General features: G+C 36.5%; 1 long non-coding RNA gene across 1 annotated transcript; it reads right to left on the reverse strand.

The window, feature by feature from the left end:
- Positions 1-9122: 9122 nt before the first annotated feature.
- LOC136806656 (uncharacterized) lies at positions 9123-12213 on the reverse strand. Its single transcript, XR_010846587.1, has 3 exons — positions 12056-12213; positions 10750-10815; positions 9123-9265 (listed from the first exon to the last, which is right to left on the reverse strand). It is a non-coding gene; the product is annotated as an uncharacterized lncRNA (long non-coding RNA).
- Positions 12214-21436: the final 9223 nt, after the last annotated feature.

The raw sequence follows: 21436 nt of genomic DNA on the forward strand, positions 1-21436 counted from the left end.
GTGTATGTAGGTCAAATAAAATATTCTTTGTGAATCATACATTAGGTTAGTAAAATTCATATGTAGGAATTTGTTCGTTTAAAGCCAGAAATTCTTTATCGTCGATAATATTAATGTCTTTTCGAAGCTCGGTAAGTTTTTTCTGCAAACCAAATCGAATGGCAGTTAGTCTGGAACCATACAAATTTTTACTCCATTTCACAAAGCTTACATGAGATAAAAATTACCAATACACCGTTTAGGAGTCTCGCCATTTCACGGTACTCCATTGCAGAGGCCCGGTAAAAATGGTAGGTAAAAATGCGCACTTTAATACTGTGAAAGGTTAGAGGAATGTAAACATTGTGAATTTTTGACTCTCCTTTAAAGAGAATGATTTAGATATTTGAACATGATATCAATGATAATTTTATAAGTGTCTCCTGAAAATTTCACAAAAATTCATCAAGAGGAAAAGAAGTTATGATTAAAAAGGAGTTCTTTACCTACCGTTTTTCTGCTATGTTTCCTTATGAGAACCAGATGTTTACCTACCGTTTTTATACGGAGGAGAGTGAATTTTCCGTGCGCAGTCGACACTCCTAAACGGTGTATTACTATCGAGTTCATAAAAAATCGTGAGTAGACGGGGCCCCATCTAGATGGCAGTAAGAGAAAATTTGCTGTACTTCGTTCCATCCTTCTCTTTTATCACTACATAGAATTTTAGTTTTCATTACAAAACAAAGAGAAACAGAGAAAGAAATCCTAGCCGTTGTATAATACCATGGTATATCAGGAATCATGGCTGTTTTTGCTTTCAGGTATATAATGTGTTTTATGTTCTAATTCGTCATTTCCCTCTTCTCTTTCAGTCGTACGGCCACTCGGATACGGCACTCAAAACCGGGCTCTAGGCCAACTTTTCAAAATTTTCAATATCGTGTCTTCTTTTTGGTTAGATGACGGGTGACTTAAGTAGCAGGACATGCTTACTCATAGCCACATACACTGAAAAAAGGCAAAAAGAAGAAAAAAAAAGGGCCAGGATCATACAAATTTATGTATTTCTGAACTAGGTTTTACTGTCTCTTATATTGGAGCTTGATAGAGTCAATAACTTTTTTTCTAAAGTGTGATTCTAGATCATGGATGTGCCCAATCACAAGCTTGTTATCATTACTGTCTATGATCCTAATAGTGCCGTTGATGGTGTAAAAACTTTTCACAAGTTTCTTTTTGAACAGTGCATTACACTTTCCGAAGAGACCCCTGTTGTAGGAGCAAAGGGATTCGTTGATATAAATTTTATGGCCAACCTTCTTCTCACGGAGAGAGTTCTTTTGGCCATCAGTTAAGTCTTTGAGTTTTTTTCTACTTCTCAAAGTGTTCAAGATGGTTCTGCGGTTTACAGATTTCATAATTACAACGTTATTGTCTTTTAGTTTGTGTATAGCATGGAAGTCAGACTTCTTGTATACGTTACCACCATCAGCGGTGGCATTCAGGACAGCAATAGCAGCATCTTCTACATTTTCATTTTCGACTGCTTCAAACCCATGTAACTCGATACACTCTCTGCGACTGTATTGTTCCTGTGAATACAATCTCCTTTCAACTTCCACAAGTCTGGCATCAAAATCTTGCTTCTTTTGTGTTTGAATCATGTTTTTAATTTCATTAAGTTGTCCACGAATGTCGTTTAGCTCTTCTCTCAATCCTTGATTTTCGTTCTTTTGGAGCTCTAACTCTATGTGGAGTGAAGCAATTTCTCTGTTTTTGTTGTCGTTTTCCTTATTCAGTCCCGGGGGGGGGGTACTAGGGCAAGATGGGTTACGGAGATGCTCCGCTGGTCAGGGTACCTTTTTTAACCTCCACGAGTCCCAGGTAGGGTCGCAAAAACACCAAAATAGAAAAATCAGTCCCTCGTAGGGTGCCTATTTTTGGAAAATTTGGGGAAAAAGTAGAAAATTTGAGAAAATTTTGGAATTTCAGTCCCATTCAGGGTCACTTTTTCGCAAATATCGAGTCCCACGTAGGGTCCATTTTTCGAACCCCAGCGGAGCACCGCCGTCGGTCGACAAGGGTAGTACCCCCCGGATATTCAGTTCATTCGCCAGTTTGATGAGATCGTCTTTGTTCAAACTTTTGTTTAATGGTTTTCGTTTGGCTACACATGGAGATATTTGTGATGAGTCTTCATCTATCCGCATTCCATTAATTTTTCAACGTTCGTTTTGTTAACTTACCGCTTTTCTCTTAGCCTGGATATCCAAGCTCAAAATTCACCTCAACATACAAAATTCTAAAATTATAGAGCTTGGTCTCCCTAAAGAATGAGAGTGCAAACCCATGTTTCCAAAACTTTCCTAGCCAACCCAGGGCAGCAAAACAGAACTTAATAAAAGCAGCTTTACAGGATCTAAAACCATTTAAAACATCCAAAGATTACACCAGAGTCCATGAAGAAGTTCGCATGCATTATAATGACTAACCATCAGACCATGTTTTCTTCTTTTTCATGTTTTCATGTAACAGAAAGCTCTATCTTCACTAGCAAGTGGAGGACATAGATCCTATTTTTGCTTCAGAATTGCTCCGCGCCGTGTAGATTGGCCCTAATGGCTTCAGTGAAGTGAGCGCAAGCAAGCGGACTGCATTCTCATATGGAGAATGCAAAACGCTCTAGGGAGACCAGACTGTAAACCAGAACATAAAATATCAAAAACAATAATAATCACTAAACTATTTAAATAACTTGTCAACCAAAGATTTTGTTCAACATTTAGATTTAGATTTTATTGTTCATCAAGTTTTTATTTTACATTGTATCTACTATTAATGTTTTTCATTTTTCCTTGTTTTTCTAATTATACTTTGATTTCTAAAAATCCCGTTGATTTTTAAGAACTCCTAATACTCACCTTTCCATCACTAACACTTGATGTGGTTAAAGAAAAAGAAAGTGTTTCATTATAGTATTTATTGTCTTTAATTTTACTGCTGAGATATTAGCCATATATTTTTCTTTATACTGACCTTGCGCCCGTTTATTAAGGTAGTGAAGGTGTAATTTTCCAGATCTTTATATTATTTCTTATAAGTTTAATTTTCTTTTGCTTTTATCTTCTTATAGTATATATATTTTTTAACACAAAGTAAACATTCTTTACCTTAACGGAACTAAAATTACTGAAATGTATATATTGGTGTATATCGGTGTATATATTGATAATCTTAAATCTTTTATGATTTTTTCACCTACAGATAAATATAAATAAAACAAATATGTGCGAAGCTGGAGAAGATATGTTTAAGTTTCGATAAATTGGCTGGTTTTGAATACACATATCAAACTCGCATCTAACTGGATTGTCAGTAAGAAATATCTTCTCGTCTTGGTTATATTGTTACTTTGTCTTCAAATAGTATCATGAAGTGGTAGAAAAGGACCAAATATAAGGATCCCTCTCGTTGTATCAAAAAAGTGACACTCAGGAAACATTTGTGGCCCTGAAATATTTATCATAACTTTGCCATGGTTTTGAAATAATTTAAAAATATGCTTAAAGTATGCTTTTGAGGTAATTTACAAAATGTTATTAAGTATGCTTCCAGTATGCTTTTAAATATTTTAATTCTCTTTGATAAAGTATGCTTTAAGTATGCTTTTCTAGAATTTATTTCTGTTTTAAAAGTATGCTTAAAGCATGTTGGATTGTTCCAAAAATGCACAACTGCTAGCATGCTTTTCAATGTGCTTGAATCATGCACCAAGAGCAGCCGCCGGCGCATTTTTTCGAAATATCTGTTCTGTTTTTCTAGGAGGGAAAATTTATGGGTGTTTTCCAGGAAACACGTAATCGCTGAACACCCAGTCGAAATCTAGGAAGCAGTACACAAAACCTGTTCAGAAAATCCAGGTACTGTCTCGAACGGCCTTGTATCTGTTTGAAAAATCCAGGAGTCCCATGAGGAAAGAACACATCGAATTTTCCAGCAACCATCAAAATATGAGGATATACCGTATTACACGTTTTTTTTTATTAGAACACTTAAAACTCGACTGAGCCTGGATGTGCTTATTTTTTAGCAATTTTCAGCGATAAATGTTCTTAATGTGTTCTTAATTTTTCAGACTAGACTACTCTAAATCAACAATATCTAAATGGACAAAATTTGACTCTCGATTTTAGAAAATCTATGCCTATGTAGGTTAAGACTGATTGAAAAGAGGAAAAAATTGTAGTTTCTTGTCATTTTTGCGAAGCGAATATACATGAGCGAAGCAGTTTTGCTATCGTGTATATGTACCTTTAAATCTCACCTACGCTGGGGAGCGCAAATGAAAAATCGCTATATATATCCAATCTTTCAAACGCAGAAATGATTGAGAAAGCCGTCCGCCCTTCCTTAGATCAAACCTAGAATCGCGGCGGAGAGACCTGGAATTACGGATGGTTAAATTCGTTTTTTTCAAAAAGTGTCGCCTCGTGCGTTTAAATATACCAATTCTTAAAAGCTACGGAGATAATACACGCGGTTACCGGTACTAGATAAGCCTTGTTTTTATCTCCTTAAGGTTTAAATTAGGAAATCTAAAGAAGAGGTCGGAAAATTAGCGCGGGCTGGAAGCGTTCAAGAAGCGTTCAAATGGCGCTCATTTTTCAAGAAGTCATTGCATTGACTCGAGCAAAGACTTTCGAAGGGCTTTCGAACTTTTCCAAATTCGAATGTTGACTAAAAACAATATTGTTTTGAAAAGAGATGGTGCTTGATGAAAAGAAACGAAGAAAGCAGCTGAACTTGCGGAATGAGAAGAAAAAAGATGGAACTTTTATTCTTTCATCGACAGGCAAGGCTCAACAGAGTTGTTGCTTCATTGCAAGAAGAGGATGTAAAAGCTGAAGAAATGAACTGTATACATATGGTGGGAAAGCCATTCCTTTTGGCTTTTGGTTTAGATTGAATCTTGGTAGTATGTTGAAGTCCTGGACTTTTTGTATATTTTGAATTGATGGGAACAAAAATATTTTGCTCTTTTGGATATGGCTAACCTGGAAGAATTTATTCCTCCCCTTATTCAGAGGAAGGAGAAATGTTTGTTTGTCGTTGTTTATGAAATTTTGGCTTGACCGACCCTCGATGATGTGGGATCTTTGGTTGTTCTTTGTTGTTTATGGATACTGGGAATACGCATCGATGGTCAGAGAAATAGAACATTGACATGTGATTGTATGAAAAGATTTTATTGCTGGTAATGGTAATTAATGGTAATGACTTTATGTGTATGGATGCATTTTAACTGTTTTAAATTCCTGTGCTACTGTACAGCCGAGAAAAAAGTCACAGATTTTTTACTTTTTATGTGAAGAGTTTGCTCCTGTTTGTCAACAACTCGAGTAAGAGGGTAAAAGTCTGTCAAGTACTTGCCTCTTGAAGAATAATTTCTATATGTCAGTTTTTTTTATCTGGTTTTTCTTTATTTTTATCTCAGGCAGTATAGACCTAACTCTTCACACAAAAATTACAGAAAACGCATGTTTGGACTTTGTACCCTATGCTGCACTTAAGCACTTAAGCCAAAGTCCCGCAAACGCGGGACAAAAAAGTTTTTTGAAGTTTGCAAAAAAACGCCACATAGAAGATCTTTCAAATTCAGTATGTGAATAGAACAGTAAAAAATACAACTTTTCTATTTTTCCTTTTTTTTGCAAAAGTTCTAGGAAGGAAAATAAAGGGATAATGATAATTGAATACTATCCATTGATGACCCGCAGCACTATCGTAAAGCTAGAATCGCTTCGCGTACTCTTCGCTTGAGAAAATGATTGACAGATTGAAGTTTTTCACCCGCGCAGGAGTTCTCGGCTCAATCCTTGGACCGCGCTAAAAATGGTAGACTGAGCTGCGATAGATCATTTCGATGGAAGTTGTTGGAATGTTTACAAGGCTCTTGACAGAAAATTGTTTGTTTTATTGTCAATGATGACATTGTGGTTATTAATTTTGTTAGATCTGTCAAATTGCTGTTAGTAAGTGCACTTTATAGTTTTGATTCCCATTGAAGAATCATATTCTGGTTTTCATGTTATTAGATGCTGTTTTAGAGCTTTAGGTCTACACTGTCAGGATTTTACAGCGCTAATAGTTTAGATATAATTTTAGAACTTTACGTTGCAATGTAATGATACAATATTCCTAATTAATATGGTTATTGAATTTTGAAGCTACATAAGACAACTTATTTCTATTAAATTCTAGTCTTAAAATCCTGTATTTCACATCTCTGTCTCAATAAACCGAGTGACTTTTTTGATTCTCTGGGCTCTTTGCAAGGAAGACCTTTTGAAGAGGCTGGAGAGGTATTTTCCCTCCCGGGACGAAATTTTTGCCAAGTTTTCCAGCGGGTCTATGACACAGGGGTGTTTATGTTAGGTAAAAAGTTTTCGAATGTTATTTTTATTCGAACGTTCGAAATTTAAAATCAATTAGAAAGATTCGAAAGTTCGATTTTGAACGCAAAGAGTTCGAAACCGGAAGTAAAACGAGTCTAAAACAAAAACTAAGAAATAAAAATACTCAAGGCTCAGGGCGGACAAATGATTATTGAACTTTTCACAACGATTCATGAAAAAAACCATATAATTTTCCTCAAATTTGTAGAAGTAAACGTCGTAAGTTTGTACACCTGAAGTGTTGAGTGTATCTCTAAATAGACTCGGTCTTCCTGAACCTGAGCAGTTGTCGGGGTTTCGCGGGGTTTACATTTACGAATTTATTATGAATCTATTTTAACTTGCAATTTCTAGTGTGTGAACTTATAAATATTTTGCTTGCAACTTGCGAATCGAGTGACTTGCCTGGATCGCTTCGCAATTCTTATACATATACACTAGTTTTCCAAAATGAGTCTGGGCCACAGATATCTGTAAAGCCCGAAGGGCTAGATTTGCGGCTTTTATCAAAAAGTGAAGCTCATCTTTGGAAGGATTTCCTACCAGAGTCACGTGACTAAAGTATGCAATTTCACCGGTTTGAGAGATGTGAAATAGCGTTTGCCGCCTACGTTTTTTGATCTCGCGCTCCGAAAACAATTAAAATGATAGATCCTATCCATCGGCACGAAATTTAAAAAGTCAAATTTTTGCTTCACTTTTTTTTGCTGGAGAAAGCTTAAAGTTGCCTATCTAGCCCTTCGGGCTTAGATATCTGTGGTCTGGGCATGTTCTTACGATGTTCTTAATTTTTCGACGAATTCCCCCCTAGGGGAGGAACGTTTATTAGAAACTTGTGACTTTAATACTTCAATACTAGTGTTGATTGGGTTTGAAAATGAAGATTTTAGTCATTTCTTGTAACCAGAGCAGTTTTCGATGCAATTTTAGTCTTTGAACCAAAGAAATCTTGCACTAAAATTCTAAATAACTAAAATTTACTCTAAATATTCGACTTAAGACTAAAATACTTTTATAAACACTCCCTTCTTTTAAACGCCCCTCCTAAAATCGGGACCCGCTAATTATTTTTTTGAAAATTTTCCATCCAGGACATTCTTATTCCAACCCCCCCTAGACTAGAGTCTACTTTTGGCTGAACTTTGCTTTTCAATTATCTTTTATGACGCTGATTCCAGTGAAGTAGCCTAGGAGCATTTGGCGAGGTCGCCATTTTGAGAGAAAATGTTAAAAATCCAAATAAGGGGCCGTCCACATAGTACGAACGCACTAAAATGTCGAAAATCGGATACCCCTCCCCAATGAAGTATAAGCCCGAAGGGCTAGAAGTCAATAGACTTTTTCATAAATTACGTCATGAACATCACTTGCCTCGTATTCAAACAATTACCATGGTGATTATGTCCCTTGAGATATTACATGATTATTTCACGAATAGAAAGTAGTTTTAATAAAATCCGCTGGGAGTTGATCACCTTGGCAATAATCTCAAAACGAGGCAAGTGATGTTCGTGACGTAATTTATGAAAAGGTCTATCTCCTTGGTAGGATTTGAAGCGCGGCCTTGAGCGGTAAGTACGTACTTTTCCTCCACAACCCCCCCCCACTCGGTTGGAGAAAATTTCGATTATTCAAATCGTTTGGTTCGGACCTTTTTATTTATTTATTTCATACATGAAACTTAATGTTTATTAAGAAACTTTTTCTTTTCCTTGGTGCGTATAACTATAAGAAGCGTAAAATTCGACAAAAACACAAGCAAAAAAGGGCTTTGAATAAATTTTCTCTGCGTACGTACATTTTCCTGTATCAATCACACCTATAGCCCAGGGTCCACTTAAAGCTTTTTTATAGACTGGATGGCGTGATTAAGATTCAGCGTCGACTCAAGTCTATAGGGCTACTTAGACTACACAATATATTGACGAACAATATTCGACAATATGGTTTGCGGACCGTAATGTACGGAGTAAACAACTGGTACTCTATTATAAAAAGGAATTTTTTTTCGGTAAACAATCCCCCTATATTGTTAGAATATTGCAAATCAAGCTGACAATATATTGCGGACACCTTTTCAATATATTGCCGGCACTCAGCAATATATCGACAATATATTGCCCGACAATATATTGTGTAGTGTATTTAGCCCTTATCAGAGGTGTTCATTTGAGGGGGCGTTTTTGAAGATTTTTTATCAAGAGGAGCGTTTATTCGGTTTTCTGTTAAGCCCGATGGAGTGGCTAGATAAAAAAATATCGAAAAATTTATTTTTGCTAGTGTTTTCAAAAGTCCGCGAAGCTTTTGATTGGCCAAGTGCTAAAATTCTAATTCCTATTCTTATAGATTTTATTCTTGATTTCCAACCGAAATGCGGCATTTCCAGCGGAAGAAGATGGTGAATAAACACTGAACTCGAAAAAGGTGGCTAGATGAGCCTATCCAGTGATTAAAAGCTCAACTTGCAAAATTTATAGAGATCGATAGCTTTATTTTACGATTGCAAAATAGACTAGAATGTGGTGAACTTTCAAAAGATCCTATTCGACGGCATAAAATATAATGTAGAAAAGAGGGATTCAGCTATCGTTCCCAAGAAATCTAAAAAAGTTTCCTTTATCTTATGTCATGGGGGAGAAAAAAGAATTTCAAGAGAAACAGGAGAAAAATAAGAATGCATTTTTATTAGTTTGAAGGGTACTTTCTTTTTTGAAACGACCTTGGGGGCTGCAGGCCCAGGTTCCGGACCCAGTTCCCCAAGGCCTGGTCTGATGTGTCATTGGTCGTGCCTTCCTTGACAGCGAGGAGGAACTCTTTGTAAGTTCGTTCTGAAATAGAATTACAGTAAATTTTTATTTAAAAAATGAAAACACAAAAAATTCGGAACAATTTTCAATCCCTAAAGGCTTGGGGACACGAGAGGTTTTCGCGTTGGTGCGATGCAACATGCTCCACCCCAGTTTGTCCCGGGGACCCTTGATAACTGATTTTTAATGGTTTTCAAATGTCAAAAATAACTAGACAGGGACTTTTCTCTCGATGAGTAGATAAAGAAAATAGGGTCATTTTTGAAATTTGACCACATGGTCCTGAGATTTGACCTCTAAAGTCCAAAAAATGACAATTTTGATGACGTCAGCATTTTTACTGAGATGGATAAATTGGAACGTCGATGAGCTAATCATGTAGCCCTAATCATTGGCTTTCAGAAAAATATATGGTTTAGCATTTTTAAAACCAACCGTTGGCGAGATATAACGATTTTAAAATTTGACTCAGCAAAAATAACCGTTTTAAACGATTTTCAAATAGTTTTATCTTACCAACGGCTGATCTAAACATAATAAATCATATTTTTCTGAAAGCCCATGATCAGGGCTACATAATAAGGACGTTAAGTATCGAAGACAAATCAACGCAACGAACGGGCTTTTCTCTGCGAGATAGTAAGGGTAGCAAAGTAGTTGTTATATCTACTTTGTTCAAGATTTCACGATGTTTCGTTATAGAGACATTTTAGCCTGGATTCTAGAAAATGCAGATCATGCAGGCCCACATGTTTACTGCAGGTTGTGTGTCAAAGCCCGTTCGTTGCGTTGATTTATTTATCGTATCGATACTTAACCTCCCTATTGAGCTCATCGACGTTCCAATTTATCCATCTCAGTAAAAATGCTGACGTCATAAAAATTGTCAAGAGGCCATATCTCGGGACCACGTGGTCTAACTACAAAAGTGACCCTATTTTCTTTATATACTCAGCGAGAGGAAAGTCCCTGACAGCCGCTATTATGGATTTGAGGGTGTTCCCATCTTCCTAGGGGTGGGGCTTTTTTGGTGATTCATCTCTATACTATTTTTGTCTGGGTAGTTATGCAATTCTACCTGACTACTCTTAGGTTCCAAATAAACGGGCCCCCCGCTTGTTAATTTTTCGAAAATTTTCCAACCCCCCCGGACCTTATTAGGACCCCCCCGTTTATTAATCTCTAAGAATATTTTCAGCTGTCAAAGAGAAGCCCCTTATTTTGCTCTAAATAGCCTGATTTTAGCCTATTTTTACCTTATTTTTGGGTTTCAGGAGTACAATTTCCAACCCCCCCGGCAATTAGGTCCCCCCCGTTTATTAAGATCTAGAAAATTTCCCACCCCCCCCCCGTTTATTCGAACCCCCCTGTTTATTTGGAACCTAAGAGTAATAAGGATTAGTTCCCTACTAAGAGACGAATAGAAGATAACCCCATTTTTATTTTTGTTTATGACAGTGAAACTCACAGCGAAAAGATTTTGATGGATTGAAAGAATAACTTACCAATGCACTTTTCGATTTTATGCTCCCTGATGAGCTCTTTGGTTTGTTTCTGCATTTCTTGGAGATCTTAAGAAAAAAGAAAGAACCAGTTATCATACCTGTTTAAGCAGTAGGTAGTATTTGCGGAAAACAAAGGAAAGAAAATGGTTTGTGATAGAATAGGGATGATTTTAAAGTGGAAAAATTCATCTTACGAAATTCGTTTGGACGCACCGAAAATTGAATTTTTCATATTTGACGTGTATAAAATGTGTTTTACTGACAAATGTAAACAACAAAACTATGTTATGTTACAGGGGGCATGCAGTTACTATAAGACAGTATGACACTCACTACAGTGGTGGTACTGTATTCAGAGGTTATGAAAACAGTTACTACATAGTGTAGTAACTGCTGTTTGGGGGTGGTGCCAAACACTAAAACTAGCACTTTTGGTGTAGTAAGTGCTTAAATGAATTTTTTTGTGAAAAAATTTTGTTAAAAAAAATATTTTTGTTATAAATGGTCAAAAAAAAATTTGAAATTTTTCTCAGACCCAACTTTGAAATTATGCTTTCCCTAATTATCATTAAAATGTTCTCAACCGATGTTAACCAAGTAAATTAAAAGAATATCTAGCACAAAAATGGCTTTAGGTTGAATAATAATCGCAATTTAGGGTAAATTTGAGCATGTTTTTGATGATATCACTCAAAAACAGGGGTGGTACCTAAAAATCTTTTCTGAAAACAGTTACTACCAAGGTGTAGTAACTGCAAAGGGTGGTGGTCCTGAAGAAAAGTGTTGAAAAAGCACTTACTACACATCATGTCTTGTAGTAACTGCGTGCCCCCTGTATGTTATACATTTTCTGTTATGCTATACATTTTCTGTTATGTGTTACATTTTCTGTTAGGCTAACTAGTCGAATTGGAACATTCAAAAATTGCATTGAAAAAATTTGATGAAGAAGAAAATAAAGACAACTTTGAGGACCCTATTTTCGGTTGTGGCTTTTGACCAATTTTCAACCCAATTTCTCGTACAAAAAGAGTCTTAACTTTTGATACAGCAATTTAAAAAAAAAATTGAAATTTTTCAGATAGTTCAATCTTTTGCAGATAATTTAAAAAAAATTTGAAACAAAAAGGCTAATTACCCTTTAAAACTAAGCACTTTTTGTAAAACTAAATTGCTAATAACATACTTGTGATAAAATAAATTCAAACAACTTATATAGGCAATTATTTGTTAAAATATTGTTATAACTTATCGTTTGACTATAGTCAGAGCCCTTGAGTGTGTTTAATATAAGGCTGGTACTTACAGTTCAACGAGTTGGCCATTTCTTCCATTTTGCCTTTAAGGGCCGCAATTTCTTGATCGAGATCAGCAGACATGGTTTGTTGTTAATTGATGTTTTTACCTGTTAAAAGTTAAAAAAAATATTAAATGTTGCCGAATAGGATCAACAGAATCAGTCAGAACAAAGACCAATTAAGAAATGACTCGGGTATATATTTCATAAATGTCCAGTATGGACAGAAGAGTCAGATTGACAACAAATTGAATCAAAAAATTCTTTTTGCAATAGGAACTAATGGATGCTCTAAAAGACCCTTCACCATCTGGTATATCTAAAGGAGATAATAATTCAAACTGACCTCAAAAAGACTCAAAAAAATCCTTTAGATCTTTTTGATCAATTAGGGAACTTGACGTCAAAAAGACACAAAATGAACTAGGCCCATAGTCCATTTGAGACATAGGGGGGGTATAGGGGCATAGGGGTCCTCGTGGATTTGATCTTTTGATCAGTTTGATCAATTAGGGAACTTGAAGTCAAAAAGAAGCAAATTGAACTAAGCCCATAGTCCATTTGAGACATAGGGGGTATAGGGGCATAGGGGTCCTCGTGGATTTTGATCTTTTTGATCAGTTTGATCAATTAGGGAACTTGAAGTCAAAAAGAAGCAAATTGAACTAAGCCCATAGTCCATTTGAGACATAGGGGGTATAGGGGCATAGGGGCCCTCGTAGAATTTGATCTTTTTGATCAGTTTGATCAATTAGGGAACTTGACGTCAAAAAGACACAAATTGAACTAGGCCCATAGTCCATTTGAGACATAGGGGGGTATAGGGGCATAGGGGTCCTCGTGGATTTTGATCTTTTTGATCAGTTTGATCAATTAGGGAACTTGAAGTCAAAAAGAAGCAAATTGAACTAAGCCCATAGTCCATTTGAGACATAGGGGGTATAGGGGCATAGGGGTCCTCGTGGATTTTGATCTTTTTGATCAGTTTGATCAATTAGGGAACTTGAAGTCAAAAAGAAGCAAATTGAACTAAGCCCATAGTCCATTTGAGACATAGGGGGTATAGGGGCATAGGGGCCCTCGTAGAATTTGATCTTTTTGATCAGTTTGATCAATTAGGGAACTTGACGTCAAAAAGACACAAATTGAACAAAGCCCATAGTCCATTTGAGACATAGTGGGTATAGGGGCATAGGGACCCTCGTAGAATTTTATCTTTTTTATCAATTAGGGAACTTGACGTCAAAAAGAAGCAAATTGAACTAAGCCCTTAGTCCATTTGAGACATAGTTGGTATAGGGGCATAGGGGCCCTCGTTAGAATTTGATCTTTTTGAACAATTAGGGAACTTGACGTCAAAAAGAAGCAAATTGAACTAAGCCCTAGTCCATTTGAGACATAGGGTGTATAGGGGCATAGGGGCCCTCGTGGAATTTGATCTTTTTGATCAGTTTTATCAATTAGGGAACTTGACGTCAAAAAGACACAAATTGAACAAAGCCCATAGTCCATTTGAGACATAGTTGGTATAGGGGCATAGGGGCCCTCGTAGAATTTGATCTTTTTGAACAATTAGGGAACTTGACGTCAAAAAGAAGCAAATTGAACTAAGCCCTTAGTCCATTTGAGACATAGGGTGTATAGGGGCATAGGGGCCCTCGTGGAATTTGATCTTTTTGATCAGTTTGATAAATTAGGGAACTTGACGTCAAAAAGAAGCAAATTGAACTAAGCCCATAGTCCATTTGAGACATAGGGGGTATAGGGGCATAGGGGCCTTCGTGGAATTTGATCTTTTTGATCAGTTTGATCAATTAGGGAACTTGACGTCAAAAAGACACAAATTGAACAAAGCCCATAGTCCATTTGAGACATAGTGAGTATAGGGGCATAGGGGCCCTCGTAGAATTTGATCTTTTTGATCAATTAGGGAACTTGACGTCAAAAAGAAGCAAATTGAACTAAGCCCTTAGTCCATTGGAGATATAGGGTGTATAGGGGCATAGGGGCTCTCGTGGATTTTGATCTTTTTGATCAGTTTGATCAATTAGGGAACTTGACGTCAAAAAGAAGCAAATTGAACTAAGCCCATAGTCCATTTGAGACATAGGGGGGTATAGGGGCATAGGGGCCCTCGTGGAATTTGATCTTTTTGATCAGTTTGATCAATTAGGGAACTTGACGTCAAAAAGAAGCAAAATTGAACTAAGCCATAGTCCATTTGAGACATAGGGGGTATAGGGGCATAGGGGCCCTCGTGGAATTTGATCTTTTTGATCAGTTTGATCAATTAGGGAACTTGACGTCAAAAAGAAGCAAATTGAACTAAGCCCATAGTCCATTTGAGACATAGGGTGTATAGGGGCATAGGGGCCCTCGTGGAATTTGATCTTTTTGATCAGTTTGATCAATTAGGGAACTTGACGTCAAAAAGAAGCAAATTGAACTAAGCCCATAGTCCATTTGAGACATAGGGGGTATAGGGGCATCCCGGGGGGGGGTACTTAGGCAAAATGGGTGCCGGGTATGTGCGAGCCATAAGGGTACCTTTTTTCGATCCTCCAAAGTCTCTCAAAGGGGTACAAATTCAAAAGTTAGTCTCTGAAAGGGTCCCAAAATCAAGAAAATCAAAAATTTCTCTCTCAAAGGGTCACGATTTCCAAAAATTTTGACCAAAATTTGGTGAAAATCAAACCAAAATTTGGAAAAAATGGACCAAAATTTAGGAAAAAGTCTCTCAAAGGGTCCAAAATCACCAAAATTTAGTCTCTCAAAGGGTCGATTTTCGATTTTTGGCTCGGACATACCCGTCACCTCGCAACCTAGTAACCCCCCCCCGGGGAGGGGCATAGGGGCCTTCGTGGAATTTGATCTTAATTTTGTCTAATTTTCAGCTGTAACCAGACACCTTTACAATCCTTCGACGGCTTGTCACTGTGACGGGTGTATGCCCGGCGCCCTGGGCCCCGCAGGGTTGTTAGTAACGGCTCGAATTTCAATATGGTTATACCCGCTTGAACTATCCCGGGCCGACCATCTTTTTGAATTTGCGAAACACCAACATTTTCAAAAGCCCTAGAATTGTATTTTGGACAAAAAAAGCCATTATCTAAATGAAATTATTTATTATCCCACTAACGATTTCATGGTATTTTTTCAATCATCTTTTTAAGAACAAACAAAATATTTATTGTTCTTTTAAAACAGCCAAGAAACATTCATTGTTCTTACGAAAATATTTATCTCGATTTCAACATTTGCTGTACAATTTCAAAGTTTGCTGCGCGGTTTAATTTTTCTCTGCGCGATGTCAATATTTTGCTGCGCGCACATTTAGTGCAATACAGTCAGGGACTGAAAAGTATATACAATATTGCAATCGCCCAGGAAATATTGAAATCACGCATCAAATTTAGAGCGCGCAGCGCAAATAATGAAAGGTGTTGAATACCTTAAGGGAAGAAATTTTCGAGGGATTTAATTTCGCGTTTTTTGGAAAAACCGCGAAATTAAATTCCGCGAAACACATAGAATCTTGAATTTTGAAATTTTACCCCTAAAATTGGCGTTTTTTTCCCTCGAAAATTTTTTCCCTTAAGGTACATAGAAATATTACCAAAAATAATGAAATAGTGCCAAAACTTTGAAAATTTTCCAACATTATTTAAATGTTTCCAAGTATTGAGAAATTACGATGTACTTCCGTTCAAAAGACGCTCAGGAAAAATCCGTCATTATTAAAAAGAGAGCACTAAAGTCTATTCACGATAAGTGTGCACTCTTTTTTCTTTTACCTATAACTTTTGAAGGAATTCTTCAATCTTTATAAATTTGGTATCAATGGAAAGATATTAGTGAGTGGAACAATTTAAAATAAAAAAATCCTTAAAAAAATTCCAAAAATGAAGATGAAAATGAAGAAGAAAAAAATGAAGATCTTGTAGAATACTGCTATAACTTTCATTTTCGCTGGAGAGATTCTTTGATCTTAGAAGATCATCACTGTGAAAAAATTTCATTAAGATATTTATTCAATATAAAGTTATGATACAAGTTAATAAGTGATTGACCCCAAAAAACAGCAAAAACTGCAGAAAACAGCGTTTTTAGACGTCAATCAGCTTATAACTTTGTTTGATATCTTTTGACTGAATGATTATTTTTGAGAAGTTTTTTCACAATAATGACGTTCGATGATCAAGGATTCACTTCACGTAAAATGGTAGTTATAGCACTTTTCTACAAGATCTTCATTTTTTTCTTCTTCATTTTCATCTTCATTTTTAGAATTTTTTGAAAATTTTTTAATTCAAATTGTTCCACTCACTAATATCTTTCCAATGATACCAAATTATAAAGATTGAAGAATTCCTTCAAAAGTTATCGGTAAATGAAAAAAGAGTGCACACTATCGTGAATAGACTTTAGAAAACTACAAACTTGGTCCTACTCGCTACTTTGGCTCAGTTAAAATATTATAATATGCGGCCACTTATGAAAAAATGTTCTTAAATGTACTTTATTGCATTGCAAAATTTTGCGGCCATTTATTTCGTGTTTTCTTTCTTCTTTGCCAAAAATGCATTTGTTGGCGTTTTAATTTCGCGGGCCCGAAGCCGAAATGCGAATTTTCGCGGTATCCAAAAAAAAAGGGTACTTACTTGTGTTTCTAAGGTATTTTTTTTAGGACAAATAACTCGAATTGCACGATTTTTAGCTAAAAATTGCATTTCAATTTCAATTTGCATTTTAATTTCGAGCCTGTAAACAAGCTTTTACTCATCACCACACACTAATTTAATAGTTCCCTCAAGAGGTTGTCTCCATACAAAAAATCATTAAAAGACCAATCTGTGATCAAGACAAAATTTCACATTGGGATAATGAAAAAAGTTCATAGCTTTGCTGAATATCTGTTTTGCATACTCTCGTACACCTTGGCATTTCCCTAAGAGGTACATACCTCTTTTTAATATCATCCTCCCTCACAAAAGCTTTGAGGTTTAAAGGGTCTATTGTCCCTCCCGAAATTACCAAAATATTGAAAAAGTTCCCTTTTTGACCACCAACAGACAACGCTGCCTTTCCTTTATAAAATATGGCCTGTATGTACCCAGACGGTGACAATCGAACAACTTCGAACAAAAATCGCAATGGAACCAATCGAACGTATAATCAAATATCAATCGAATGGCTGATTCCTGGGTAATATTCGATTGTGTTCGATTGCGTTTAAGTAAGCTTAAATTGGTTCGATTGATAGTGAACTATGTTCGATTGTCGAATAATCTTCTATTTCGTTTGGTTAGGTTCATGTTTGATGAGTTTGATTAAATTAAATTGGATCAATCCGTTAGGGCTTTTTAGCGGGCGGCCTAGTGCTGAAGTACCGTACCAAAGCGAATAAAATCTAATATATAATTGAATCAATCGAACGTAATCGAATACAATCGAACGTAATCAAAGCAATCGAAGAGCAAATCCTGGGTAATATTCGATTTGCGTTCAATTGATTCAGCGTTCGATTTGTTGGATTGACACCGTCTGGATACACAGATAGTTGCGGTTTTTAGAAGAAAATTAAAAAAGTTTAACTTCTTTGTTAATGAAATAACCACAACATCTTATTAAACTTTGGATGACCTTTTATTTCTAATAAAAATGTCACAGTGTCACAATATACGTGCATCTTGGTGCATTTCTACTTGACCTCCCCCTCCCTGTCAAGTATGTATGCTTTCATTTGTTTTTTGTGGTACACTCCTCCTATGCCCCTGTAGAACAATTATATCACATCTTTAATTCAAATTGATTGAATTTGATTAAGTTCAATGTGATCATCAAATCATTTAAATCATGAAGCATAATTCTGAAACTCCACTTTAATAATTCAAATTCGATTTGCTAAGAAACAAAAAGTTATAATCACTTATATGTTGAGAAAATCAAAGAAAATAATACAGTTACCTTGATTTGTAAATCCAGATTGGTCTTTTTGAATTCTTAAGAATTTTTAATACTTGATTGTGGTTGTATGGTTGCAAGCTTGGTTAGGATCTTTCCTCCAATTCTTGTATTTGTTGTATCTTCACAAAGGCGACCGCCTTCTTTGCAAAATGTGGTTGAAAAAGATGGCGGATTCGACTTTCGCGCTAGTGAAAGCCGAAAGAGAGCTGGGACCGAGTATTGATTTCAGAGAGGCAAACGCGCGCATTCGCGCGTGGTGATATATATTATGCTCAATATGCTATGTTGTTATGTTATGCTATTATTGTATTATTCATCATAAGTGTATAATATCTAATATCTGTGCGGTTAGCATAGCGTGATACTACACTCACAATCTCTAGATTATATCAAAATAATAATAATCTATGAAGGATTTCACAGACAGTTTGCCCGCCGTACGCGCGGATAAGAAGAGAAGAAGTTGGGTTCAATTGGTTTCCAGCACAAGCCAGCAGCTGGCCGGGAGATGGAAGTTGGCAAGCCAGACTAAAAAATTATTTTCCAGGAGCACTCAGTTGGCAAGCCAGACAAAGAGGAGAAAATTTTTTCCAGGAGCACTAAATCATACCCAGAACAGATGTAAATTTCCAGGAGTCTTAATTTTCCTCTCGAACAGATAGCTTATTCCAGGAGTCTAACTCAATAAAAACAGTTCAATTTTCCAGGGAAATTCACCCCTCCGAACAGATATTTCGTACTTTCTAGCCGGCGGCTGCTCTTGATGCACTAAGTATGTTTTTAGTGTACTGCAAAAGCATGCTTGAAGCATTAAAGAAACATGCTTCGAGCATGCTGCATTTTGGTGAGGGTGAGGTTATCGGGACAAAATGTGACGAATTTGCGCGGAAACGAAATTTAACTTTGTTCTAGGCTGATTGGTCTTATTTCTTCCAAGGAAAGTGTTGATATCTTTTCCAAAAAAATAGTTGGTCTTTGTCTTTCATAAACTGGCTATACAGTGCATTTTGTCAAGAATCTTCTTGGTCATCCAGGGTTTTTTTTCTTTTCTTCTTTGATTTTTGTCAATAGTTTAAATGGTGTATGTAGGTCAAATAAAATATTCTTTGTGAATCATACATTAGGTTAGTACAATTCATATGTAGGAATTTGTTCGTTTAAAGCCAGAAATTCTTTATCGTCGATAATATTAATGTCTTTTCGAAGCTCGGTAAGTTTTTTCTGCAAACCAAATCGAATGGCAGTTAGTCTGGAACCATACAAATTTTTACTCCATTTCACAAAGCTTACATGAGATAAAAATTACCAATACACCGTTTAGGAGTCTCGCCATTTCACGGTACTCCATTGCAGAGGCCCGGTAAAAATGGTAGGTAAAAATGCGCACTTTAATACTGTGAAAGGTTAGAGGAATGTAAACATTGTGAATTTTTGTCTCTCCTTTAAAGAGAATGATTTAGATATTTGAACATGATATCAATGATAATTTTATAAGTCTCTCCTGAAAATTTCACAAAAATTCATCAAGAGGAAAAGAAGTTATGATTAAAAAGGAGTTCTTTACCTGCCGTTTTTCTGCTATGTTTCCTTATGAGAACCAGATGTTTACCTACCGTTTTTATACGGAGGAGAGTGAATTTTCCGTGCGCAGTCGACACTCCTAAACGGTGTATTACTATCGAGTTCATAAAAAATCGTGAGTAGACGGGGCCCCATCTAGATGGCAGTAAGAGAAAATTTGCTGTACTTCGTTCCATCCTTCTCTTTTATCTCCACATAGAATTTTAGTTTTGATTACAAAACAAAGAGAAACAGAGAAAGAAATCCTAGCCGTTGTATAATACCATGGTATATCAGGAATCATTTGCTTTCAGGTATATAATGTGTTTTATGTTCTAATTCGTCATTTCCCTCTTCTCTTTCAGTCGTACGGCCACTCGGATACGGCACTCAAAACCGGGCTCTAGGCCAACTTTTCAAAATTTTCAATATCGTGTCTTCTTTTTGGTTAGATGACGGGTGACTTAAGTAGCAGGACATGCTTACTCATAGCCACATACACTGAAAAAAGGCAAAAAGAAGAAGAAAAAAAAGGGCCAGGATCATACAAATTTATGTATTTCTGAACTAGGTTTTACTGTCTCTTATATTGGAGCTTGATAGAGTCAATAACTTTTTTTCTAAAGTGTGATTCTAGATCATGGATGTGCCCAATCACAAGCTTGTTATCATTACTGTCTATGATCCTAATAGTGCCGTTGATGGTGTAAAAACTTTTCACAAGTTTCTTTTTGAACAGTGCATTACACTTTCCGAAGAGACCCCTGTTGTAGGAGCAAAGGGATTCGTTGATATAAATTTTATGGCCAACCTTCTTCTCACGGAGAGAGTTCTTTTGGCCATCAGTTAAGTCTTTGAGTTTTTTTCTACTTCTCAAAGTGTTCAAGACGGTTCTGCGGTTTACAGATTTCATAATTACAACGTTATTGTCTTTTAGTTTGTGTATAGCATGGAAGTCAGACTTCTTGTATACGTTACCACCATCAGCGGTGGCATTCAGGACAGCAATAGCAGCATCTTCTACATTTTCATTTTCGACTGCTTCAAACCCATGTAACTCGATACACTCTCTGCGACTGTATTGTTCCTGTGAATACAATCTCCTTTCAACTTCCACAAGTCTGGCATCAAAATCTTGCTTCTTTTGTGTTTGAATCATGTTTTTAATTTCATTAAGTTGTCCACGAATGTCGTTTAGCTCTTCTCTCAATCCTTGGTTTTCGTTCTTTTGGAGCTCTAACTCTATGTGGAGTGAAGCAATTTCTCTGTTTTTGTTGTCGTTTTCCTTATTCAGTCCGGGGGGGGGTACTAGGGCAAGATGGGTTACGGGGATGCTCCGCTGGTCAGGGTACCTTTTTTAACCTCCACGAGTCCCAGGTAGGGTCGCAAAAACACCAAAATAGGAAAATCAGTCCCTCGTAGGGTGCCTATTTTTGGAAAATTTGGGGAAAAAGTAGAAAATTTGAGAAAATTTTGGAATTTCAGTCCCATTCAGGGTCACTTTTTTCGCAAATATCGAGTCCCACGTAGGGTCCATTTTTCGAACCCCAGCAGAGCACCGCCGTCGGTCGACAAGGGTAGTACCCCCCGGATATTCAGTTCATTCGCCAGTTTGATGAGATCGTCTTTGTTCAAACTTTTGTTTAATGGTTTTTGTTTGGCTACACATGGAGACATTTGTGATGAGTCTTCATCTATCCGCATTCCATTAATTTTTCAACGTTCGTTTTGTTAACTTACCGCTTTTCTCTTAGCCTGGATATCCAAAGCTCAAAATTCACCTCAACATACAAAATTCTAAAATTATAGAGCTTGGTCTCCCTAAAGAATGAGAGTGCAAACCCATGTTTCCAAAACTTTCCT

The sequence above is a fragment of the Clytia hemisphaerica genome, unplaced genomic scaffold, assembly GCF_902728285.1.
Source record: "Clytia hemisphaerica strain Z4C2 unplaced genomic scaffold, Clytia hemisphaerica genome assembly, whole genome shotgun sequence".
Classification (NCBI taxonomy): Eukaryota; Metazoa; Cnidaria; class Hydrozoa; order Leptothecata; family Clytiidae; genus Clytia; species Clytia hemisphaerica.